The sequence below is a fragment of the Engystomops pustulosus genome, chromosome 7 (genome assembly GCF_040894005.1).
Source record: "Engystomops pustulosus chromosome 7, aEngPut4.maternal, whole genome shotgun sequence".
Classification (NCBI taxonomy): Eukaryota; Metazoa; Chordata; class Amphibia; order Anura; family Leptodactylidae; genus Engystomops; species Engystomops pustulosus.
In genome coordinates, this window is record NC_092417.1 from 99,852,666 (window position 1) to 99,879,814 (window position 27,149).

The window sequence follows — 27,149 nt, forward strand, 5'->3', positions numbered from 1 at the left end:
TGAAGCTCTCGGCAAGCGGCAGATTTTCCTGCATTGCCTGAGCTGCAGTGATTAACAGGGAAATGGAACGGGAAGATGGTACGCGTGCCCACAGAGAGGGCTGTGCGTGCCCTCTCTGGCACGCGTGCCATAGGTTCGCCACCACTGGACTAGACTCTTTACTGCAACTATCATTGTGAAAATCCATGGACAAAGTAAGAACCTTGAGAAAATTTGGACATCCTACCTGAATATCTGTCTGAATAAAGCGGCTACAGGTTGGAATCTTTACTGTAACAGGTTACAGGATGAGCGATGGTCCAAGATTCTATTCCATTGATTCATGTACCATCTTCTGCTCAAATACAAGCTTTTTATATAGTTAGTAGTAAAAATGCAATCTCAATCAGAAGACTTTCATCTCTCTGAACTTGATGATTGCATAAAACTTATTTAAAAGATTGCTTACAATGTTAAAGAATTGTACACCATTCTTACCAGCCCTAGGAGTTCAGAACTTGTTCTGTGCTAACTACCATCACGTCCACAACTCAAGGTAGTGTTGGAAAATGAGGTATTATCTGGCCTGCAGAAAACAAAAGTAGAAAGTCTTTTTAAATAAATAAAGCTGATATAATTAAAATGGAAAATAAATGAATTGCTAGCAGTAAAGTACCATTTCTTGTTACCTTGTCTCGGTGTACAAATGTATCAAAAGTGGTCAATGAATCTTCACTATGCTGCTTGTTTTGAGATTCGTTCTTGCTTGAATGTCCAAAATCTTCTTTAAAATCTGCAAAATTGATGGCATGCTTCTGAAAAAACTGTAAAACCCACCCTATGTTTCTTCTGGATAAAAACATGAACCTAAACCATGGCCCATTATAAACAGATACAATTACCATTCCTATTTTAGATCCACATTGTTTCACAATGATACAGTAAAATACAATTATTGACTACACTCTTTACTGCAACTATCATTGTGAAAATCCATGGACAAAGTAAGAACCTTGAGAAAATTTGGACATCCTACCTCAATATCTGTCTGAATAAAGTGGCCATAGGTTGGAATCTTTACAGTAACAGATTAGAGGATGAGCGATGGTCCAAGATTCTATTCCATTGATTCATGTACCGTCTTCCGCTGAAATACAAGCTTTTTATATAGTTAGTAGTAAAAATGCAATCTCAATCAGAAGACTTTCATCTCTCTGAACTTGATGATTGCCTCAAACTTATTTAAAGGGAACCTACCACCCCGATTCTACTTATAAAGGTAGAAGGGGTGGTAGGTGGATGGATGGGATGTGAGGATAGCCCTTTTTTGGGCTAATCCTTACATCCCGGGTGTCTTTTACAAAACTTTATTACATCTATATGCATATTTTTTTATGCAGCTTTTTTATGTGCAGTAGTTCCTTCCCCGGAGCCGCGGCCGCGCAGCCGAAGTTCTGCGTTCTTTCATTGTGAAAATCCCTGGACAAAGTAAGAACCTTGAGAAAATGTGGACATCCTACCTGAATATCTGTCTGAATAAAGCAGCCACAGGTTGGAATCTTTACTGTAACAGGTTACAGGATGAGCGATGGTCCAAGATTCTATTCCATTGATTCATGTACCATCTTCTCCTGAAATACAAGCTTTTTATATAGTTATTAGTAAAAATGCAATCTCAATCAGAAGACTTTCATCTCTCTGGACTTGATGATTGCATTAAACTTATTTAAAAGATTGGTTACATTGTTAAAGATTTATAGACCTTTCTTACCAGCCATAGGAGTTTAGAACTTGTTCTGTGCTAACTACCCTCTCGCCCACAGCTCAAGATAGTGTTGGAAAATGAGTACTTATCTGGTCTGCAAAAAATAAAAGTATGAAGTCTTTTTAATTAATTTGAGCTGGTAGGACCACAAAGGAAAATAAAGTGAATTGCTAGCAGTAAAGTAAAATTTCTTGTTACCTTGTCTCAGTGTACAAATGTATCAAAAGAGGTCAATGAATCTTCACTTTGTTGCTTCTTTTGAGATTCTTTCTTGCTTGAAGGTCTAAAATCTTCTTTAAAATCTGCAAAATTAATGGCATGCTTCTGAAAAATTTGTAAAACCCACTTCATGTTTCTTCTGGATAAAAACATCAACCAAGACTGTTTCCCATGAAATACATGTGCAATTACCATTCCTATTTAGATGCACATCATTTCACAATGATAAAGTAAAATCCAATCATTAACTAGACTCTGCAACTATCATTGTGAAAATCCACGAACAAAGAAAGAACCTTGAGAAAATTTGGACATACTACCGGAATATCTGTCTGAATAAATGGTATCATGAATTTTCCAGTGAGAAGAAAGTAAGACCACAAGATTTACCATTATTCTATTATAGATAGCCCTACCTTGACAGCATAAAGCCCACCTGAATTCTATAAAGTCCTCCCCACAAAATTAATTATATTTTATAAATTTATCATCTGATTTCTTTTCACATAGCCCTCTCATTATCAATACAACCCACTAAATTTTTACTGTATAGACATCCCTTAGTTAAAAAAACCCTGCAGCCGGCTAATTACTTATGGTATTGAAAAATAACCCCTTTAATTAACTATTGTATAATAAACCCCCGTCATTAATTATTTTATTACATAGCTTCCCGCTCATTCATTTTAGTATTTTACAGCACCCTGCTCTTTTATTATTGTATTATACAGTGCCTAGCTCATTAACTATTGTATTATACAGCCTCCAATGCATAAATTATTGCATTACTTAGCTCCCCATTCATAAACCATTGTATTATACAGCATCCTGTTCATGATCTATTGTATTGTAGTGTACCCTCAGGTAAGCAAGGAAGGAAATATGACCGCGGCACTCACCGAAGAAGTCTTCAATCTTTATTCAGATATACACAGGTGGTACAAGACGCCGACATGCGGCAAGGCGACGGGCCGTTTCACGCTGAACAGCGCTTCCTCTATCCTCTGACGTCATCCTTCTGGGGCATGTACGTTATAAGCACCGGCCCCCGGGAGGTTGTCATAGATACATAGCAACAATGAAACACATACAAATATGTGAAAGCTTCAACACTTGTCCAAACATACAGTGTGTTAAAAACAATAGCAAACGAGAAAGTACAGTAGAGGGGTAATGTTAGCATATGGAAGTGAATAAATTTTAGTAATACCGTCTTTTCAAAAGATCATAGAAAAACACTGAGATTGTTTCAGTCATTAAGACCGAGAGAGCCCATGGCCCTGCACCTAAGAATCCACCTCGCTTCACGGCGTAGAAGCCCCTAGGGTTACTCTCTACCTTTTCTATGCCCGCGAATCGAAGTGGGTTTGATTCATTGGAGTGGTGCAACCTCATGTGCTCAATCATGCAATAATGGAAAAGGTGGAGGGGGCCTGGAAAGTGCGCTTGTAACCGAATAAAGATCTCTCCAAGTGTAATGGTTACGACAAATTTTATTGGTAGCAGTGATATCCAGTAACGCGTTTCGGGGAGACCCCTTCGTCAGACCAGAACTAGTAGAATAGATATATACATAAAATTGATGGAGTACAATGAAATACATGAAGTGTGAACACATATAAATCGATTCGTAATTAGTAAAATACAATTATAACGAAAATACATATATATAAATATAATAGGTTAAAAAGTATTTAATAAATAATTATATTAAAGACACGCGGCAATGTAAAAGATGTATTGATATAAAATAAAGAAAAGAAAAGGGGTGTACAGTACGAGAAAAGTACATAAACATATAGGGAAAGTAGTAACATAATAGCTGGGTCATAGAGGATAAAAGAGATGGGCAGTACTTGTAGTGTATGCACAGGAAATTAGATAAATGGATAGTGGAGGATGAGAAATGAAGTGGGCTTATGTAAACATATGATGTAAAATAGGTAAATAAATATACATAGACTAATTGGGGTGAAAAGGCCAAGTAGCTGGAAGGTATGAGGGGTACAGTAGATAGGTAAATCTAATACATAAATTTAAATAAATATAATTATAATTACTAGAGGGCATAAGAAGCAAAGTTGAAACTAAAAAATTAATAATAGATAGGAGACTTACATGGGACCACTGAGTGGGAACTCAGACTGAAAAGGAAAACAAAAAGGCAAGGAATCAAGATATGGACCTTTAATTAACAGGCATTAGGGATAAACAGAAGGATGAAGTCCATTATACTTACAAAAGAGCGCTAAGAGGGAACTTAGTCGGTCAGCTACTGAAGGAGGCGCGCGGGGAGTGGGTCTGATATAGGGATGGGAACGCCGGCGCCTGCGTGTAGAGCGGCGGGCGGTGGGGATGGACGCATGCGCATTGGTGCTGGCGTGCAGTGCGACACAAATTGAAAGCCGGCGCACGCGCACTGGGATCGGAACCTCGATAAATAAGATACAGGGGATGACAAATGTAGGCACTGTGTATCTGTGCAGAGTGTAAGTACATGGCAGATGGGAAAAGGAATAAAGGACTAAACATGACAGCACCTAAATAGTAGAATAAGGTATTTAAAGATAAATTTTGGTGATTGAATAAATAAATGGATGAAAGAAATAATACATATGAATGATACACAATTAATAAAAATAAAATTAATAATAATAATAAATACATAATACATTTGGGTAGTAGATAAAGGTACATAAAAAGTAACTAGGGGGAAACACGTAATAAGGTATATAAAAGTGACAAAAATGACAAAAATCTTGATGCCTAAGTCATAAATAAGCAGTGAGCCATAGGTCCATTGGCATAAGCTGAATAGATATGGGATAAAACATGAGACCTAGTGGTGTTAAAATAATGGTCAGTAAATTACATGAGACAAAGTACACAAAAATATTAAACTGACTAGTAAAAAATGTTCAGTGAATAGATTACATACGTAATAAAATATATTTTGTGATATTATGTAATCTATTGTTTAATAAATAAATTTCATACGTTATTAAGATGTGTTGTGTGGAATTGTATACTCTATTAAAAGATATATTGACCTCAATGGAGTGGAAATGGACTCAGAGTATAAGTAGAGATGTGTGTATGATTTAAAAGATATTTTCAAGAGATTCGTTGAGACCGGCAGGCATGAGACACTGAAGTTTATAAATCCAGTACATTTCGCGTTTCTTTAGATGATCGAAACGCTGGGGGGTGGAGGGACTAATGTGTTCAATAGGTGTTATGCTAAATTCCTTATAGTTCTGTTTGTGGTACAGGGCCGCATGTCTTGATACACTATGGAGGAGAAAACCGTTAGTGATGTTACTCCGATGTTTATTCATTCGTTCTCTCAGTGGTTGGATAGTGCGGCCAATGTACTGTAGTTTACAAGTACATTCAATTAAATAAATAACAAAGTTAGAGCTGCAGTTGATGAAACTTTTAATTTCGAACAACTCTCCAGTTGTATTAGATTGGAAAGTGGACCTTCGGTGGTGGATGGTATCGCAGCACTTGCAGAGGTTATGACCACATTTAAAACTGCCTAAGACTTTTGGAAAGAAAGATAGGTCAGGTTTTGTTTTTTTGGAGGTGCGTAACCGACTAGGTGCAAGGATATTTTTTAAGGAAAGCGGTCGTCGAAAAGTGACGGTGGGATTAGCAGAAATGCTATTTTTGAGATATGGGTCGTGGAGTAATAAATTCCAGTGTTTCTTGAGGATATGTTTAATTTTGCCACCATCATTAGAGTATGTGGTGATAAAGTTGGCTCGGTTGAAAGCTTCTCCGGTCTTCTTTATGCTAGGTTTAAGGCATTCGTCTTGGCTTAAGACGCCTGCCTTGGCGCAGGCAGAGGAAATGAGAGGAGGAGGGTAGCCTTTAGCTTTGAACCTATCCTTTAAGACTGTGCTCTGTGTGATATAGTCAGCATCGGTGGTACAGTTTCGCCTTATTCTTTTGAACTGACCAAAAGGTATATTAGTCTTCCATTTTTTGAAATGGTTGCTGGCAAAATCTAGGTAACTGTTGCTGTCAACGGATTTAAAATAAGTTTTGGTAAGGATCCTTTGGTCCACATGATAGACCGTGACATCAAGGAATTCCACAAAGTTGGATGTAATATTGGATGTAAACTGTAGGCCCCACTTGTTCGTATTGAGGTCCCCAATGAAATCCAGAGCTTCCTTTTCACTCCCTTTCCAGATTATAAAGATGTCATCTATATATCGCTTATAGACGACACATTGGTCATAAGATGAATGCGTGAAGATGTTCTGTTCTTCGAAGAGACCTACATACAGGTTCGCGTAGCTGGGAGCGAATTTACTACCCATCGCTGTGCCTCTTTTTTGTATAAAAATCTGGTCATTAAAAGAAAAATAATTATGATGGAGGATAAATGTAATAGCCCTCAGGATGAAGTCGCTCTGGGTGTTGGACATACTAGGATCACGGGCAAGGAATTGTGAAGTCGCATAAACACCTAGGTCGTGGGGGATTACAGTGTAGAGGGAGGAAATGTCCATGGTAATGAACAAATAGGAATCAGACCAGGGAACTGGAAGAACATGTCTGATTAAATCTGAAGTGTCTAGGGTAAAAGAGACCAAATTCTTAACATATTTTTGTAAAAACAGATCTACATAATGGGATAGGTTGGCCGTGAGGGAATTGATCCCAGAAATGATGGGGCGTCCAGGTGGGTTGGTGGTGTTTTTGTGCACCTTGGGTAGATAGTAGAACGTTGCCGTTGCTGGTTCTTCGATTCGTAGGTATTGGAGCTCCTTTTTGGAGAGAACTCCTGATTTAAAACCCTCGTCCAAGAGTGTATAAAGTTGCGACTTGAACAAGTGTATGGGATTCTTTTCTAGCTTGGAATAGAAGGCCGTATCTGACAGGAGACGAAAAGATTCTTTGATATAGTCAGATTTGTTGAGGAGGACTATCACGCGTTATCACGCGAGGCGCCGTCCTCCTTCGTTGTTGTTTTTTTTCTCTTTCTCTATGTGCTCAATCAGTCTGGGGCAACCATTACCAGTGGACACTGAATGGAGGTGTTCCCTAAATCTCGTGAACATGTTCCGAATGGTCTTTCCGATGTAAAATTTATTGCATGTACATATGAGCACATATACCACATAAGTGGTCCTGCAAGTGATAAAGTGTTTTACATCTATTTTCACACCCCCTAAATTTAGAGTTTTAGCCTGCAGGTTGTACATGCAAAAGTTACAATGCTCACACTTGTAGTTACCTTTGGGAGCACCCTGGCTGAGCCAACTTTGTCTAGGGCGGAGTATCTACTCCGGACTAGCTCAGTACCTACTGTGGGGCTACATCTAAGGGTCACAAGGGGCCTACAAGCTGTTATGTCAGCCAATTTTGGTCCCTGGCGGAGTACATAATAGCTTCACGGATAGCACCATCATTAGGGCTAAAATGGAAAGAGAAAGCGAATCTCGTTCCGCCCTGGTTTCTACGTTTCTTGGCGTTGAAAAGTAAACTCCGTCGAGGAATTGCATTGGCTCTGTGAAATGCATTAAGAACATCTTTTATTGGATACCCCCGTTCTATGAAACGTGAGGTCAGTTCATGTGCTTGTTGTTGGAATTTTGAGCTGTCACTGTTGAGTCTTTTAAGCCGTAAAAACGGACTAAATGGAACACTGGTTTTGACATGCGAGGGATGGAAACTATTATGGTGTAAAAGTCAACGCCAAGGTCCTGTGGAATGCGGGTGTATAGACATTCTACGTCGAAAGAGGCAAACTTAAACCCGTCCTGCAACGACATAGCTGATAAGAAGGCAGTCGTGTCATTGATTATAGTGTACCCTGTTCATTCATTATTATATTGTACAGCATCCTGTTCATGATCTATTGTATTATTGTATTATACAGCATCCCACACAATGACTGTTGTATTATACAGCATCCTGTTTAATCATTATTATATCATACAACACCCTGCTCATAAATAATTGTGTTATACATCCAGCAAATACACTAGTATGTTATACAGCATCCACCTTTTAACTATTGTATTATACAGCACCCCATTCATTAATTATTGTATTACACAGCATCCCGCTCATTAGTATGGTATTATAGAGCATCTGCATATTAACTATTGTATCATACAGCATCCTGCACAATAACTTTTGTGTTATACATTCACTTGTTAACTATTGTTAACTCTCATTGAATTATACAGCATCCCGCTCAGTCATTATTGTCAGCACCCCGGTACTTCAACCCTTTATTAATTAATACATTGGGGCACATTTACCCATCTCTGTGCGTTCCCCGGGGTGCATTGTCCGACGAGAATGCACAGCTGCCCCGATTCACTTACACTGTGCGCTCAATATCCTGCATGTGTCACTCCCCGCTCAGGTCCGCCGGAGTTCACCATCTTCTTACCGATGTATGTAAATGCATGTCTTGCGACACAATTTAAATGTTAAATCCTGCACTTAGTCTGAATCAGTCAGACCGACGGCCCGCCCCCCAATTTGTGTCGCATCAAAGCCGGGGCCGATGCGCCAAATTCCTATCGCATGCTCCAAAATCCCCTGCTAAATGCGGCGCAAATCATAAATCGTCGGAATATCTGATGATAGTGCGGTCCGCGGACCCTTAGTAAATAAGCCCCATTGTGTTGCTTATACACTTTTAATTTATTACACATTCCTGTTGAGGAAATCTATCACCATGATTTATCTACCCCAACAGACTTCTATGTTATGTAGAGCATTGCCCACACATGCCAGCTTTAGGTTTATTTTTAATTTACAGATGATCCTTCCATGCCAAAATTTCACTTTAAAAATATAGAAATGGGGCTGAAATGGTGTGGCAGAGCACTGCTGGGCAGTGGAAATGTAGCAGAGGGAGTTGTTATTACTGTCGAGATGGAGCTCTGAGGGCTCTGGTAACACCCCAAAAAACTTCATCTACATTTGCATATTTATCTTTTGGCATGGAAGGAGAATCTGGTAAATGAAAACAAAGATATGGGTGGTACTTATTGGTGTAGCCCAATATAACAGAGCAGTAATTTAGGGTAGGTTAATAGTGATGACAGGTTAATTTATGTATAATTAAGCATCATAATTAATTAATATAGAATGCTTCAACCCCTTAAATTTATATATAATGCAGCAACCATTTCCCTCCATCTCCAGCTTCTCACCGCCGGCTTTCAGTGAAGGATGCAGATAGTGTGATGGTGGTACCACGCTTCCTGTGTCTTAAAATTATAGCAAGGCAGAGGTATTTCTACCTACCTGGCTGGGGCGCCCTGCTTAAACTGTAGAACCTGGCTCTGGTGCTCCCACAAAGCCAATGATAATTCAGCCTTGTGGCTTCTTTGTGTATCTGTGCAGTGTAAGTGACATGGCAGAATAACAGCAGTATCAACATGCTGTAAATCCTGCAGCCATTCAACATGTGTTGCTACCCTAATAGTACAGGATATTGTCAGGGACACTGGTATATTAGGCAGGCAATTAAGGAACTTAATATTTATTAGGGATCCTTAATGGGATGGAATAGTGAATGGGGCCACTAATAGTGACATACCATGGTTGGGACCACTTAGTGAGTATTATACTGAAATTCACAGGCACACCGAGGGAACATAAGTATTAGGTAGTACATTAGGCAGATATGAGGTATTTTAGGTCATAGCATTAGGAACTGCAGCAAGCTGATACTGTTAGGGGTCCAGGAGAGAGGGAATTATGGTAAAGTGTGGAACTTCAGATGTGTGTTTAAAAACTCTGAGGAAATGATTTGTGGAGAAGGCAATCATAGGAAAAGCCATGTTAGGGACACTGAATGTAATATCTATACAGGCGGTCCCCTACTTAAGAACAGCCAACTACAGACGACCGCTAGTTACAAACAGACCTCTGGCTGTTGGTAACTTACTGTACTTTAGCCCTAGGCAACAATAAACAGCTGTAAAAGTTATTAAAGGTGTCTGTAATTAAGCTTTATTGTTAATCCTGGTTACAATTGTAAAATATACAGTTCCGACATACAAAATCAACTTAAGAACAAACCTACAGAACTTGACTTGTATGTAACCCGGGACTGCCTGTAATATGCTTTTGTCTTACCTGTGACTATATTAATACTCTCATCTTAAATGCAGATGGGGTATGTATGCATAATTGAGTATTCAGGACATGCTATAAGACAAGAGCAATCATTTGATCCATTTTATAATGCCTAGGGACCTGGTGGATTGGTCATGACCAGTATTGTACATAAGCACACGGTCCGACTAAGCAGTAACACGCCCCTTTTTGATGCACATTTTTTCTGTCTTGTTGGACACAGTTTAGCCAGGACACAAAACTGGTGCAGACACTTTATAAATACATGTACAACCAGTTTGTACATTCTTTCTAGTGCAAAGTCAGATGGAAAACTGGTTCAAACAGTTTAATAAGTCTGGGCCAATATGTAACAGTTATATTAATTCAATGAAAAAAAGAAGTTATCCAGCATCCAGGCATTAAAAAAATGTGAAGATTAAAATCCACCTAATTAAAAAAAGCATATAGGGACGTCACTATAGCAAGAGATCTGATGCATTTTGGACCGCTTGAGTCCTTAGTCGTAGCCTACAACTAAGGACCCTAATGGTTCAAAACACATCAGATCTCATGCTATAGTGACGTCCCTATATGTTTCCTCAAACTTTACGAAAGGTAGCAAAGTTCACTGGACTTTACCAGTGGATTCTGGTGTGGAATTTAAAGGAAACCTACCACCACAAATCTACCTATAAAGGTAGATTGGGTGGTAGGTGGATCAATGGGACGTGAGGATAGCCCTTTTAAGGGCTAATCCTCACGTCCACACACTTTTTTGATAACTTTTATTACACATATATTCAAATTTACTTATGCGGCTACTGGGGCGTGGAGTAGCCGCATCTGAGGTTACACGAGGCGGCTACTCCACGCCCCGGTAGCCACTTTACCCCTCCTACTCACCCATCTTCGGCGCACAGCTCCGCGTAGCTGCGCGCCCTCGTCCAGCGATCCTGCCGCCTGCGCATGTGCAGAAGAGCAGGCCCGCGCCTGTTTCGGAGCAGTGACCGCGCAGGCGCGGGCCTGCTCTTCTGCGCATGCGCAGACGGCAGGATCGCCGGACGAGGGCGCGCAGCTACGCAGGTAGCATGGATCAGTGGCTCATATCTTTTCACAATAGCAACGATTGGGCTTCTACTATATGTTTTATTTTTTACTCTATGGTAGATTGATCCTGATGCAGTTGAACATTTAACATTAAACTCTTCAAGCTGAGAGTCCCACCCAGAGCCCTTGCAAGAGGCGCAAAGCTGGATTATAACTTCATAACTCCATAGTCCTGCTGCTAAAATGCACAATGGTATGATTACACATCCATTCAATACTTAGACAGGACCTGTCACCTGTAAAAACGGCACTCGGTTTCCGATAACGCTAGCAGTGTTACTTTAGTAAGCAGCTCCTAGTGTCATTTTTACAGGTGACAGGTCCTCTTTAAAACAGTTTGTATGGTCAAAATGGGTAACAGATTTCCTTTGTATAGCCCAACAATAGCCCTCACATGCATCATGGCACACTTTTCTTATCCTTCAACACCTTCATTAGAGTACTAACAAGGATTATAAAAAGCTTGCACCGACCAAACATCTAAAGCAAGTGCAGTAACACCACCATAAGCAAAAGAATCTGCATACTGGTTGTCACGGGTGGTCCCGCGACCCACATCGCGGGTCGCGGGCTCACCCGTGCCGCCCTGCCCCCGCCAGCGCGCCGCCAGCGCATCTCGCCCGTCCCGGCTCGCTCCCCTCCGCTGTGCGCGCGCGTCCCCGACTGCTAGGGCGAGCGCGCGTCCCCTTCTCCAAATTTAAAGGGCCAGCGCGCCATTAATTGGCCCTGGCCATATTGCCCAATTCTTCATAAGCCTGCCTCTTCCTGTTACCCTTGCCGGATCTTTGTGCCTCATAGCCTTAGAGAAAGCTTCCTAGCGATTATTCCTGCGTTCCTGTGCATTCCTGCGTTCCTGTGTATTCCTGCGTTCCCGTGTATTCCTGTGTGTTCCCGCTCCTGTGTCCTGTGTTACCCGAGTTCCTCCGTGTTGCTGTGTTCCCGTTCCCACCTGCCTGGACCTCCTGTTGCTGACCCCGGACTTGGACCTGAAGTTGCACCTCTGCCGCCTGCCCTGACCCTATGCCTGGACCTGTCTACGAGATTGTCATCCGCTAAGGTACCTCGACCTCGGCTGCCACCGTGGGCTAGTCATACCTGGGAACGACCTAGTGGTATCCTGCCGCAGCAAGTCCAACCCGCTTTGCGGCGGGCTCTGGTGAATACCAGGTGCCGCTAGGCTCCGGTACCGGGTGTTGGCTAGTTACATCTCCCGCGGTGGTCCAGAGGATCCACTGATCCTAACAGTAAGATCCGGCCATGGATCCCGCCGAGGCTCCTTCACCAGTCCCGGCAGATTGCTGCACAAAGGAATCAACTGGAGCAAGTCACCGCCATGCTGCAACAGCTGCTAGCTACCCAGCATCAGCAACAGTCTCCTGAGGTGGCCGCTGCGACTCCTGCTACCCCGGCTTATCTTCCTGCTGCTGAACCCAGGCTACGTCTCTCTTTGCCCGGCAAGTATGACGGGGATCCCAAGATGTGCAGGGGCTTCATCACCCAGTGCTCCCTGCACATAGAACTTATGCCGTCGCAATTTTCCACAGAGCGGTCCAAGGTGGCCTTTGTCCTCAGCCTCCTTTCCGGGAAGCCCCTGGCCTGGGCTACTCCTCTTTGGGACAGGGATGACCCGGTTGTCTCTACCCTCTCGGAATTTCTGGCAGAATTCCGGTCAGTCTTCAAGGAACCGGCCCGAGCTTCCTCTGCGGAGTCTGCATTATTGAACCTGCGCCAGGGTAACTCATCTGTGGGAGAGTACGCAGTTCAGTTCCGCACCCTGGCTTCTGAACTTGCCTGGAACGATGCGGCCCTCATTGCTACCTTCAAGAAAGGACTTTCTGCGCAGGTCAAGGACGCGCTGGCAGCACGGGACCTGCCGTCAACTCTGAGTGGTCTAATCACCCTGGCCACTCGAATTGATGTGCGGTTTAAGGAGCGCGCTGAGGAACTACGCTCAGAGTACCCCCAAGGCTGGGTTAGACGTCTTCCTCGCCTGGCACCTGTATTCCAAAAGCCGCTTCAGCCCCCGGCTGAATCTTCTGCTGATGAACCTATGTAGGTGGACCGAGTCCGGCTTTCTCTACAAGAGCGTTCCAGGCGACGTCAGGAGAACCTGTGCATGTATTGTGCCAGCCCAGGGCACTTCGTCGCGGCTTGTCCTGTCCGCCCCCAACGTCCGGGAAACGCCAGCACCTAGGCTTCTCAGGAGAAGCGTCCCTAGGTGTGAATAAAGCTTCTCCACGCTTGACTCTCCCCGTACTCCTCAGCGTTGGCACTGGCACCCAGATCCAAGTTTCCACCTTCCTGGATTCAGGCTCTACAGCGAACTTTATGGATGCTGCCCTGGTCTCCCAGCATCATTTCCCGGTGGTTCGTCTCAGGAAGCCATTGTCCATTGCCTCGGTCAGTGACCAAATTCTCTCCGTGCCCATCGGATTTTGCACAGAACCCCTGCTCCTGCAAGTTGGAGCGTTACATAGAGAAAGACTGTCCTTTTTTGTGCTGCCCCAGTGCACTTCCACTCTCCTGCTGGGCCTCCCCTGGTTGCAACATCATGCTCCTGTTCTGGACTGGTCTTCTGGGGAGATTCTCCGCTGCGGTCCGGATTGTTCATCACACTGTATGAAGGTTCTACATCCGCTCCCTGTCGGGACTTCTACCTTGGGTTTAGATAAGGGAAAAAAACAGGCTGGAACCGCGCTGCTCGATGTTCAATTTTTATTTCAGGATTATAGTGGACAACGCGTTTCGGAGGCGGAATGTCTCCTTCATCAGGTCCGAACACAAAAATATCTATAACAAAGACACAATAAGTATACCAGAAAGTCTATGACCAAGATAAATAGGTACGCATATTCTACTGGATGCTGGACCCAGATACAATTACAAAAGATCATAATTATGTATATATTATGTTATAAAAACAGAAAGCATATAATAAAAGTTTATAAAATATTTATAAGATATGAGAGCTTCTAGGGATATGCCTCTCAATTAGCATATGTGGAGGTTCATGCATTGAGTTGCAAGTGTGTAAAACAATTTCATAAATAAATAGATAAAATAAGATTGATAAAACAATTTCATAGGTATCTCAGTACTTAATAATAAAAGGGAGGAAACAAGAAAGACGATAGTAGAGAATGTCGGTTCTTACAGTATATCAATACATAAATACATAAATAGATAAATGAGTATTTATTAAAAAATCACTGATAGTTGAATGTATAATAGAAATGAATGAATCCCTACCCTATTGTCCTCCCTTGAGTGATTGGTCCCAGGTGTAGCGAGAACGGTTACCCAATGTGGTATCTACAGGTTAAGAGAGAGGAATGAGGGCAAGGGTAATAACATCTTACTGCAAGGGAGGAGTGTCGTGAGTAAGTGTGGGTATCTTACCACAGTCGGGATCTGGCCAGACGGCAAATAGTGGAGGATCTGTGGAAAAATATATTGTTATGGGGTGGGATAGGGAAACTGGTTTAGCGGTGGGTATGAAGGACATAAATGTGTACTCACAGGAGATGCAATGCGGGCCGGCGAGGGTGCTGTGTAGCGCGCCCCTGCCGGCTCCGCTGCTGGTTTAAATGGACATGGAGAGTGGGTAGTGCGCATGCGCGAGCGGAGATGCGCATGCGCAGTGGTGCGTACTTTATGTATTTTTGCTTGGTGAATGGCGCATGCGCGTACCGATATACGCGCGTGCGCAGTGAGGGCATGGTCGGAGTGTTAGAGAAAGGAGCTTCGGGGACAGCGCTGGATAGTAGGAAAGGTTAGTAGGATGAGAGGAGTATTGGTTATTAGGGAGTAGAAGTATAGGAGGCAAGTAAAATAAGTGAGATGGTGAGACCTATATCACCCAGTCTGGGGAATATTGGGCAAGTATATGGTAAACTATGGTAATAAAGATCTAGTGTTGTAAAGTGTAGAAGTATAGACCTGTAGGAACTTAGAGAATGTAAGACATATGAGGGGGGGAAATGGGGTATGAATTGGATGGTGAAATCACGTATTATGAATTGAAATTGGATGGTGGATGAATTAAACGCGTTCCAGAGTTTCATTTAGACCATAGGGACACATAGTATTGAGCTTAAAAATCCAATAGTTCTCTCGTTTAATGAGCTGCGTTAAACGGTCTGGGTGATCTTTGGGGATTTGTTCTATGGGCAAAAGAGAAAGTTGGTTAATGTCATTATTGTGGTGTTGATGGCAGTGTCGTGAGACACTGTGGAGTTGGAAGCCACTTTTGATTTTGCTTCTGTGAGTATTGATTCTTTCTCTAAGCGACTGTGTTGTTCTGCCGACATACTGGAGGTGGCAGGGACATTGGAACAGATATATAACATAATCAGATGCGCAGTTAAGGAATTTGTCAATTTCGAAAGTCTCTCCTGTGACCGTAGAGCAAAAAGAGTGTGTGCGATGTGCAATAATATCGCACGTAAGGCACCTGGTACTGTTACATTTAAAGCTCCCTTTTAGATCTGGGAATAGAGAGGGTTTCCTTTTCCCGAGGTGGTCTGCCTTTTTGTGTAGTCGCATCTTTGTGGGGGCTAAGATGGTTTTCAGTGTGGGGGCTCTTCTATATGTAAGTTGTGGGTTGGGTGGAATGAATTCCTTCAGATGCGGATCCTTGAGGAGGATGGGCCAGTATTTTGACAGTACCGCTTTGATGGTCTTATGATCGGATGTAAACGTAGTGATGAAATTTGGTCCTCTGCCTCCAATTTGATCTGTGTTGTTTTTTCCACTGTTACTCTTAGGTAACAGGCATTCTTTTTGTGAAAGTTTTTTGGTTTTGGAGTAGGCATCTCTTATGATGTTCTGCGGGTAGCCTTTTTCTTTGAATCTTTTTCGTAAGATCTGGGATTGTTTGTGGAACATATCGTTGGGACTTCTACCTTGTCTCCTAAGCCTTTGGGGGGGCTTCCCGCTCCGTAGCCGGACTTCGCGGATGTGTTCTCCAAGAAACAAGCTGAGACCCTTCCTCCACATCGTCCCTACGATTGCCCCATCGACCTGCTGCCTGGATCTTCTCCTCCTCGGGGTCGGGTGTACCCGCTCTCCGTACCTGAAACAGCCGCCATGTCCGAGTATGTCCAGGAGAATCTGCAAAGAGGCTTCATTCGCAAATCCACCTCTCCGGCAGGCGCCGGCTTCTTTTTTGTCACCAAGAAAGATGGCTCTCTCCGCCCCTGTATTGACTATCGCGGTCTTAACAAAGTCACCGTTAAGAATCGCTATCCTCTGCCGCTGATCACGGAGCTGTTTGATCACCTACGGGGTGCGAGAGTCTTTACCAAGCTGGATCTTCGTGGGGCCTACAATCTTATCCGCATCAGGAGGGGCGACGAGTGGAAGACCGCCTTTAACACCCGTGATGGGCATTTTGAATATTTAGTTATGCCTTTCGGACTCTGTAATGCGCCAGCCGTTTTCCAAGAGTTTGTCAACGATATCTTCAGGGACTTATTGTACCGCTGTGTTGTGGTTTACCTGGATGACATCCTTGTGTATTCTGCTGACCTCGAGTCCCACCATTCCCATGTACGGCAAGTGCTCAGCCACCTCAGGGCCAACCATCTCTACGCCAAACTAGAGAAGTGCCTGTTTCATCAAAAAAGCCTTCCACTCCTCGGCTACATTATTTCCGATAAAGGCTTGCAAATGGATCCTGACAAGTTATCTGCGGTTCTTCAGTGACCACGCCCAGTGGGACTACGGGCTATTCAAAGATTCCTGGGCTTCGCTAATTATTATAGACAATTCATTCCTCACTTCTCGACTCTGGTAGCTCCTATGGTGGCGCTAACGAAGAAAGGTGTCAATTCTCGTGCCTGGCCCCCAGAAGCTGACGAGGCCTTCACGAGACTAAAGTCTGCTTTTTCTTCTGCATCTGTCCTTACCAGACCAGATACCGAGAAGCCATTTTTTGTGGAGGTTGATGCCTCTTCCGTAGGAGCTGGAGCGGTCCTTACTCAGAAGGGGCCTAGGGGCCGAACTCTATCTTGCGGCTTCTTCTCCAAAATTTTCTCCCCTGCAGAGAGGAATTATTCTATTGGAGATCGTGAGCTTCTGGCCATCAAGCTTGCCTTGGAGGAGTGGCGTCATCTGTTGGAGGGAGCCAGATTTCCAGTCAGCATCTACACTGACCACAAGAACCTCCAATACCTACAGTCGGCTCAGCGGTTGAACCCGCGTCAAGCCCGGTGGTCTCTCTTCTTTTCCCGTTTTGACTTCCAAATCCATTTTCGCCCTGCCGAGAAAAACATCAAGGCTGACGCCTTGTCCCGTGCTTCGGATGTTATGGGGGAGGACTGTGCCCCGAGATACATCGTTCCTCCTGAGAGACTTGTGCTGGCAGCGCCGGTGGACCTCCTGCAATTACCTCCCGGCAAGACTTATGTGCGACCTGGACTTAGAAAGAGGGTTCTGACCTGGGGACATTCTTCTCGTGTGGCTGGGCACCCTGGGGTGCAGCGCTCTGTGGCCCTAATTTCCCGATTCTATTGGTGGCCTGATTTGGTCAAGGACGTTCGGGATTTTGTGCGGTCCTGTACCTCTTGTGCTCATAATAAGCCCTCACGACAAAAACCAGCTGGTCTTCTGTTGCCGTTACCCGTGCCTACCTGCCCGTGGTCTCACGTGGCTATGGAATTTATTACAGATCTGCCACCATCATCTGGCAATACCGTAATCTGGGTGGTAACCGACCGCTTTTCCAAAATGTCTCATTTTGTTCCTCTGCCAGGCCTGCCGTCTGCTCCACACCTTGCCAGCCAGTTCTTCACCCACATCTTTCGCCTACATGGACTTCCGTTGCACATCGTCTTGGACCGAGGGGTCCAGTTTGTCTCCCGCTTCTGGCAAGCCCTGTGTAATCAACTGCAGATAAAACTGGACTTCTCTTCTGCGTACCATCCTCAGTCTAATGGACAGGTTGAAAGAGTTAACCAGACTTTGGGCTGTTACCTGCGTCACTTTGTCTCTGCCCGTCAGGATAACTGGTCCACTTTGCTACCTTGGACAGAGTTCTCATATAACTCCCTGGATTCGGAGTCTGCTGGTGCATCACCCTTCTTTGTTCTATATGGAAGACATCCACGTCCACCCCTACCTCTCTCCGTGTCTGCTGATGTTTCTGCTGTGGAAGAGTTGGTAACGGACCTTAAAGCTATTTGGGAACAGACTCATCAGTCCCTGCTTCAGGCCTCTGCCCGCACCAAGACTCAGGCCGATAAAAAACGCAGGTCTCCTCCCATCTTCTCTCCAGGGGATAAAGTGTGGCTGTCTTCAAAATATGTCCGGTTGAAGATTCCCAGCTACAAGCTTGGCCCTCGCTATCTGGGTCCATTTGAGGTGCTGAAGCGTATTAACCCTGTGGCCTATAAGCTGCGCCTTCCTCCCACCATGCGCATCCCGAACTCCTTTCATGTCTCTCTGCTCAAGCCTGTCATCTTGAATCGCTTCTCCCAGCAAGATCCTCCTCCTACTCCAGTGGCGGACTCTACCAACACCTATGAGGTAAAAGAGATCTTGGACATGAAGACGGTGAGGGGGAAGCGGTTCTTCTTGGTTGACTGGAGGGGGTTCGGGCCTGAAGAAAGGTCGTGGGAGCCAGAGGACAACATATTGGATCGTAGTCTTCTGCAGAGGTTCCTCCAGCCTAGGAGGAGGGGGAGGCCGAAGGGGGGGGGGTACTGTCACGGGTGGTCCCGCGACCCGCGATGGCTCACCCGTGCCGCCCTGCCCCCGCCAGCGCGCCGCAAGTGCATCTCACCCGTCCCGGCTCCTGGCTCGCTCCCCTCCGCTGTGCGCGCGCGTCCCCGACTGCTAGGGCGCGCGCGCGGCACCTTCTCCAAATTTAAAGGGCCAGCGCGCCATTAATTGGCACTGGCCATATTGCCCAATTCTTCATAAGCCTGCCTCTTCCTGTTACCCTTGCCGGATCTTTGTGCCTCATAGCCTTAGAGAAAGCTTCCTAGCGATTATTCCTGCGTTCCTGTGTATTCCTGCGTTCCTGTGTATTCCTGCGTTCCTGTGTATTCCTGCGTTCCCGTGTATTCCTGTGTGTTCCCGCTCCTGTGTCCTGTGTTACCCGAGTTCCTCCGTGTTGCTGTGTTCCCGTTCCCACCTGCCTGGACCTCCTGTTGCTGACCCCGGACTTGGACCCGACGTTGCACCTCTGCCGCCTGCCCTGACCCTGTGCCTGGACCTGTCTACGAGATTGTCATCCGCTAAGGTACCTCGACCTCGGCTGCCACCGTGGGCTAGTCACACCTGGGAACGACCTAGTGGTATCCTGCCGCAGCAAGTCCAACCCGCTTTGCGGCGGGCTCTGGTGAATACCAGGTGCCGCTAGGCTCCGGTTCCGGGTGTTGGCTAGTTACATCTCCCGTGGTGGTCCAGGGGATCCACTGATCCTAACACTGGTATGTATACTACAGTATTTATCTGCCATTGAGCTGTTCTTGTTCTTATACTCCATGGTCATTTATACCGCGGGGGCAGCACTTATAATAGCTGTAATACAATAGTTCTGAAACACACATTCCACATAACCGATTAATAGGTCATCCCCAGCAAACAATTCATAGTGGGCATCTCTTATCAAACAAACTGAGCACAACATATTTGACACCGAAATTCTGTATTTCTGTATTTTCAATTTGCACTGCCTCCTGCACAATAATTTCTGGAAAATACATTTACACATCCCCTGGTGTGGTTGGGTAAGTTTTATCAAAGAAATTACAAACCTGTTGATATATTTTATAAAGAGTAAAAAAGCTTCATAGCCTCTGAACACTTTACAGTCCAAACTTGCACAGTTAAAAGTACTAAGTTTATGCCCACAAATATGACATTAAGTGGGTGTTATCATGTACTGGTATCATGAACTGGTATTTGGGAACACAGCGGGGCACAGAAGGAAAGGAGGGCTATTTTGGTTTTGAAGCGCAGATTTAGATGGTTGGTTTGCTTTTTTGTATGCCAGAATTGTGCCGCAACTCATAAATGTTTGCAGGCTCTAGCAAATGAAAGGCACGAATGGGAACGCTCTGTGCTGGCCCTCTCCTCTGCCAGCCATACCCCCCTTCACCTTTCTCTATGCCCACTTGGCGTGGGGTGGGGTAAAGGGGGAAATAATTGCATAATTGCATTTAAGGGCTTGCATGCCAAAAACTGGCATACAGGTCCTGATAAATTTCCCCCATTTGTGTATCCTAATAATAAGCAGCAGTATTCAGGGGAACTTACACCAGATACATACACTCACATCACACACACCTTGGGAGACATTTATCAGTCAACCCTGTAATAATCGCAGTTTCTGGTAACCCACCAGCAAATGTGATTATTATAGCCTGTATGTAATCTACACGCGAAGGGGGAGTGGAGGAGTGTTAAAGGTGCACTAGCGCTAGTGCATGATAAATCTCCACCCAAGTTTCGAGTTGCATCAGGCTGGGGCAAAAAGGGACTGAATGCTTCTTTACAACAGTCTGGCTGAGAAGCAGACTTTGGGGGAGATTAATCACTGCTTCTATGCCAGTTTTCTGAAACAGTGAAAGAATTGCAATTTCTTGCGCAATGCAAGAATTTTTTGATTCTTACGGTGACTACGACGCCTCCATGCCTTGTGAGCGTGGAGGGGCGTTCCTGAGGGCGTGGAGGGCATTCCTGACCCATGAATGTGTCATTTTGAAAAACCTGGGAATCTGGAGCGCCAATGTGTTATACATTTCCCCCTTTGACTGTATCTATATAGTAAGTACTATTAATAATATATCCATCCAATAAGCTTTTTCTGTTACTATATTTATGCATTAAGCTTGTTTATGATACCACATAGATATAGTTAGCTTGCTTCTGTTACTTTATCTATACAATAAGCTTGGTTCTGTTATCATATCTATAAGGTTAGCTTGGTTCTGTTATACCTATACAGTATGCAAAGTTCTGTTACTGTATTTATAGAGTATGTTTGGTTACATTACCAGTATAACTGGATTTGTTACTGTGTCTATACAGTAAACTAAGTTTACTTATCATATCTATAAGGTTCTTTAATCATATACATACAGTATGCCTGGTTATTGTATCATGTATATATATATATATATATATATATATATATATATATATATATATATATAGTAAAAGTATGAAACAGTGTAATTTACAGGTAGACATTGTTCACATGGTGGTGGCAGCCTACTCTGAAGGTGTTCCATGTTTCTCCTACCTCCAAGGAAACAATGATTTACAGCTTGTTTCTATTATTTTTCTCGCTTTTATTCTGTAACTGTTTTGCCATGTTGTGTGTCATTTTACTTAGTTTTTTTTTAAATTTTTGTAAGCACTGAATCCTTTTTCGTATTAAAGGAAATCTACCACCAGGATGAAGGATTGTAGACCAAGCACACTTACAGCTTAGCCCTTTTTGTTTAATGTAAAAGACTTTAAAATTATTTAAATGGGCTCTGTTCTCAATTAAAGCTATGAAGCCCGGAGCCCCTTACGCTTATTTGTAATACTTTTAAAGCCTTTTAAAAAAAAAAAAAAGGGCATAAAGAGCTAAAAAAAAAAAAAAAAGAACCCATTCTGCCAGAATGAGCACACACCAGCATGTAATTGTGGTGGGTTTACAATCCTTGATCATGGTGATAGATTTCCATACTTATACATTAATGTTGGTTTCTGTATGCTGTACAAATCCATAGACTTGTACAGTGTGGTTAACTGTGTGACTGCTTGAGAGGCAAGAGTGAATGTATACTTGGGGTACCTCTTGGCTACTTCAGAATACAATATGTGATGGAAGAAAATATTATATATACTTGAAGGGTGAGAACTGTCTCTGCACTGTTATAAATGCTCAATTTGTGACCTGAGTGAAAGTTGAGCATAAGCTTGCTCAAATTAAATAAATGAACAGCTTGCAATAGCACCCAAGTTACACTTACAAATTGACCCAATTATATATATAAAAAAAAAAAAAACAGGCAAGCATACTATATTGATAAATGCAATCCTGCGGAGATGAGTACACGATCACTCCTTTGTAATCCAGCGGTGTATCATCAGCTGCACCAGTGATGTCACATCATGGATTAAAAAGCACAGGTATACACGAAAGCAAAAAAAATTACAAATAGTTATAGTTGATGTAACTGAAAAACATAAGTAAACATGGCCAAACAGTTGTAACTTTATTGTTATAAATACAAAGAATAACATAAATACAGATTCCATACATGATACACGATAACCATATTATAAAGATATCTCTTCTACATTTTTATATTTTGATACAAACATTACAGTAGACAAAACAATACAATACAAGATGTGATACAATACAATGCAATGGTTACAAGGCATCCATGATAACACCGCCCTTCTGTGTATGTGCAGCTTTCTATGGCCGCTCTGTGACAGGACTGCTTAGTGAATTCACAACTGTCACTATTTCCATTTCTAAAACCAACGAATCTGGGACAGTAATCCCAGAAACCCCTCATTTTATTTCATCTCTCCTCAGATTGGGCTATCACAGATTCATGTTGTATATACATATTTACTTTACACAAATTTTAACATTGACTTTGAGCAGTTTTCCTGTCTAATGCAGTACATTGTCCTGCCACTAATATAATATACATTAGTAACCAGTGTTTCATGTTGTCCCTTTCTATCCTATGAGGTGCTCACTGCTATATAATGTGCTACCAATATCTGTACTGTACATGATGTGAGGTCCCCACCATCTGCTGATGTCTCCTATCATACACACGTCTGCTCCCTCACCTATAATCACTTCATCTCCTGTGATGTTCCTTGTAAATCTTCCTCCTGAGACGTCCTTGCTGCTCCCTGGAGGCTGAGCCGGAGGCTTTGTGCTGAGATTCCTGCTGTGGGACGTGGTCTGATGTCTTCCTCCTGCAGCCACAGTAACCTTCCAACTGACATCTCCCAACTGTCATCCTCCTTTAAAGGAAGCCTCTGATTGGCTGCTGCTAACTGCCACTTTCTTATTTATAAAGAATTGGCTGATTCTAATTGGCTGATTCTGTCACATCTGCAGAAAAAAACACACACATCTGATTGGCTGGTTTTCATTGTTGTTTTTTAAATAACAAAAAAATAACAAGGATATGATTGGTTTATTCTCACACTTATTAAAATGACAGAAGGAATAAAAGAAAAAAAGTTCTTTTGTTAAGATGTGAAACCAGGAAACTACAGTACTTAAAAGGAACCTGTCAGCACAATTTGACCTAATAAAACACTACCAGATTAATACTTATAGAGCATCTTTGTTTCATGTCACAGCATATTGGCATCATTCAGAAAATCACCTTTAAAGTTAGATGTAAACTGGTTGTATAAAGTCAAGAAGGTGGAGAGATTAGCAAATAAGCCAAGCTTGCCCTGCCCAATAAGAGGAGAGCCTACTGGTGATTATCCTGGACCCAAGGGCATCAAATACAGTAAAGGTGGTGTTTTGAGGCAGAGAGAGCTTGACTTCGGTGCTAAACTCTTTGCCTCAGTGACTTTATACAACTATTTCACTCTTCATTTAAAAGTTGATTTTCTGGATGATACCACCATGGTTAATCCTGAAAGAAAAATCACCTGAAAGGTGTTAATCAACTTGACAATAAACTGGTGAGGGTTTATTAGGTCACTTTATGCTGACAGGTTCCCTTTATGTTGTTTCTTGTTCCTTTATATTAGGTATCCATATTAAACATGTTGTAGATCATTTCTTTCTCTCCCCTGCACAGTACAGCATTAAAAGCTTCCAGTAGAGTGTAATAGGGAATCTTACTTGACATGTGATGGCAAAGGAACACCCTCCTTCCACAGTTGGGCTTGATCCTGGCACTTTAAAGGTTAACACTTGTGATGCCAGTCACCTACCCTTTATGGAGATTTAGTTTAGTATATGAGCCTGGAGGCAGTTTCAGTTGATCATGGTTGGTCACATGAATCATAGATGGTAGTGTCCTGTTTCATGGACCAACCACAGTGTTGGTGCAGCTATTTAGCAGGGAAGGTGCTAATCTTTGACACTGCATGGTCTGTTATTCAAGGACGATCACCGTTGTTTGAAACTGTTCTTACCCGTAAAGACTGAACAACTGTTAAAAGGAAAAAGGGAGCTTGTTGCATATTTTCTTATTTCTTTATTTTTAATTGACTTTTTGTGTTGTAGTATTTTTTCTTCTATTGCCTGTCCATGATTATGGGGGATTCCATCTCGGGAGCCTCTAGTAACAGCATTTAGCGAATGCTTTACTGCAGCCTGATGGCCATAGGGAACAAAACTAAGATTTTTTTTTTACATAAAAGAGTACTTTTTTTATAACAAGCCCTCAAATACTTATGTAAAAAGGAAATTAAAAAGATGGGGGGGGGGGGAGCATTTATCAGTGCTTCTATACCAGTTTTCTTGGGTAGAAGCATTAAAAAAAAATAACATTTTTTGCGCACTGCAAGAAATTGTGATTATTTTGATATTGCTCCACTGCCAAGCCATGTGGTCATGGAAGGGGTTTGAAGGGGTGCTTGTGCACTTTCTAAACACCCGTGAACACCCTTTAAAGAGGACCTGTCACCAGATTTTGACCACCCTGACTAAAAATGCCTGCTGATAAAGGGTTACAAATCCTCCCCATATCACCTAAAATAAGCTGCCAGTGGGGCAATGTACCTTAATTACAGCCGTTTTTCTGATATGCAAATTAGCTTTTCTGACTCATCTCTGGTATCTCTGACTCATCTCTCTCCCAGGCTGGCAGTGAACCACGCCCCCTTACTCTGACTGACAGCTCTGTGTCTCTTCAAATCCCTGCTCTGCCTCCTTGTAATTAGGAACCGTCTGCTAATATTCAGCTACAGACATATAAAGCTCTGTGTACAGATGGGAAATATTGTGTCAATTTTTTTACATGGTGCCTTGTGTTACATTCATGACATGTGACCAGTGACATCATCGCAGGTCTCTCAGCCTTCTAAGAATAGCAAACTGTACACCATGTATGTGATTACATAAAAATCACAGCAGCCTCCATGGAGAATGGAGAGGAGTTTGAGAAGTCCATGGAGGCTTCTGTTACTTCATGTGGTCAGATACATGCATGGGGTACAGTTTGCTATTATTAAGAGTCTAAAGTACCTGAGATGATGTCACTCTGGTCACATGACATGAACTGTGACCAGTAAGGAGGCATAAGCCATGGGGAGGAGTAGATGGGAGGGCCGGTCAAGCAGGACACGCCCCCTCTGATGCCAGGTGTCAGTTAATTGAGCTCTATAGGAACCTGTCACTGGCTGTATATGTGCAAATGTGATGACAGGTTCCCTTTAAGCAAAACTATGCCAGGCCTGACCAGTCGCAGCCGCCCAATGGAAACATCAAGAGGTCTAAGACCTTTGATGTATCTGCCAGGAAAGGGGCGTGACCTTTATCATCCGCCGGCACATTAGCGCTGGCATGTGATAAATTCTCCCCATGGCATTGAAAGAGGGGAGTAAAAAATGGAAATGAAAAAAGGGAAACATTACAAATAGTAAGGAAAAGTTAAAGGACATCTGCCAATTTTTCAGTGATGGTGCATGTGTCCTAGTTAGAAGTTCAGGACTTCTTTTATTATAACAGTACATCCCACCATCACAGAAATATAGAGTTATAAAAGTTATGCTAATCACGAAACTGATGGTAGATGTCCATTAACCCCGCACCAGGACGCAATAGTATGTCCCTGCGGGAAGATACTTCCAGGACGGGGACGTAATAGCGTCCCGCTTCTGGCACCGGTACAAAAACGGAAAAATGAACAAGATTTTCTCCAAATTAGCTTTTATTCAGTAAAATTTAATAAAATACACAAAACCCACACATATTTGGTATCGCTGCATCCAGGACAATCTGCATAATAAAACAGAATCATTATTGGACCCGTAAAGTGAACCCCGTAAAAAAACAACACGAAAAAACGCTCCGAAAAAAAAGATAATTTTTAATTAATAAAAATGCTCCAAAAAGTGATAAATAATATGTTACGCAATCTAAAATAAGACCACCAAATAGAACAACGCTTCTCGCAAAAAATAAGCCCAGCTAAAAAATAAAAACATTCTCGACAAATTACTTTTATTCAGTAAAAATGCAAAAAAAAAAAAAAATCTTTATAAATGAGCTATTTTCATAATTGTGGTGACCCATAGAATAAAAATAATATACTATTTTTATGGTATGGAAAACAAAAAACCCCCCCAAAAAATCTTCCTAAAAATGGATGATTTTAATTTCCTCCACCAACAAAGAGTTAATAAAATCTCACCAACTAGGTATGGATGCCCCAAAATTATGTACCAGAAAAGTGCATCTCATGTGGAAAAAAAATAAGCCCCTATAGGTCCACATTAAAACAAGAAAAAAATTATATCCTGTACAATGTGACATAGCAAATCTGATCTGGATGGCGCCTCCTTCCCTTCTATGCCCGGCCGTGCGCCAATACAGCAGGTTACCACCACATATGGGGTATCGGTGTACTCGGGAGAAATCGGATATCAAACTTTGTGGAGTCTTTATTCATTTAATCCAAATGATTAATTTTGGACCCAAAATGAGTGTATTGTCAAAAAATATTACAATTTACAGACTGCACCTTCATTTTGTTTTAACCCCTATAAAACATGTAAAGGGTTAATAAACTTCTTAAAAGTGGTTTTTCATACATTGAGGGGTGTAGTTTCCATAATGGGGTAATTTACGACTCTAGCTATTATTTAGGCCTCTCACAGTCAATTAAAAGTTGAGCAGGTCCATCTAAATACAGGTATTGGTGATTTTCCCCCAAAATTTTTAAAATGGCACCTAAATTCTTAGCCTCTTAACATTCTAGTAAAATATGTGGAATCTTAAAAAACCATGCCAACATAAAGCAGACATTTG

General features: G+C 42.8%; 1 long non-coding RNA gene across 1 annotated transcript; it reads right to left on the reverse strand.

Moving 5' to 3' along the window:
• Positions 1 to 1,505: 1,505 nt before the first annotated feature.
• LOC140068910 (uncharacterized) lies at positions 1,506 to 23,246 on the reverse strand. Its single transcript, XR_011848621.1, has 3 exons — positions 22,991 to 23,246; positions 1,943 to 2,046; positions 1,506 to 1,838 (listed from the first exon to the last, which is right to left on the reverse strand). It is a non-coding gene; the product is annotated as an uncharacterized lncRNA (long non-coding RNA).
• Positions 23,247 to 27,149: the final 3,903 nt, after the last annotated feature.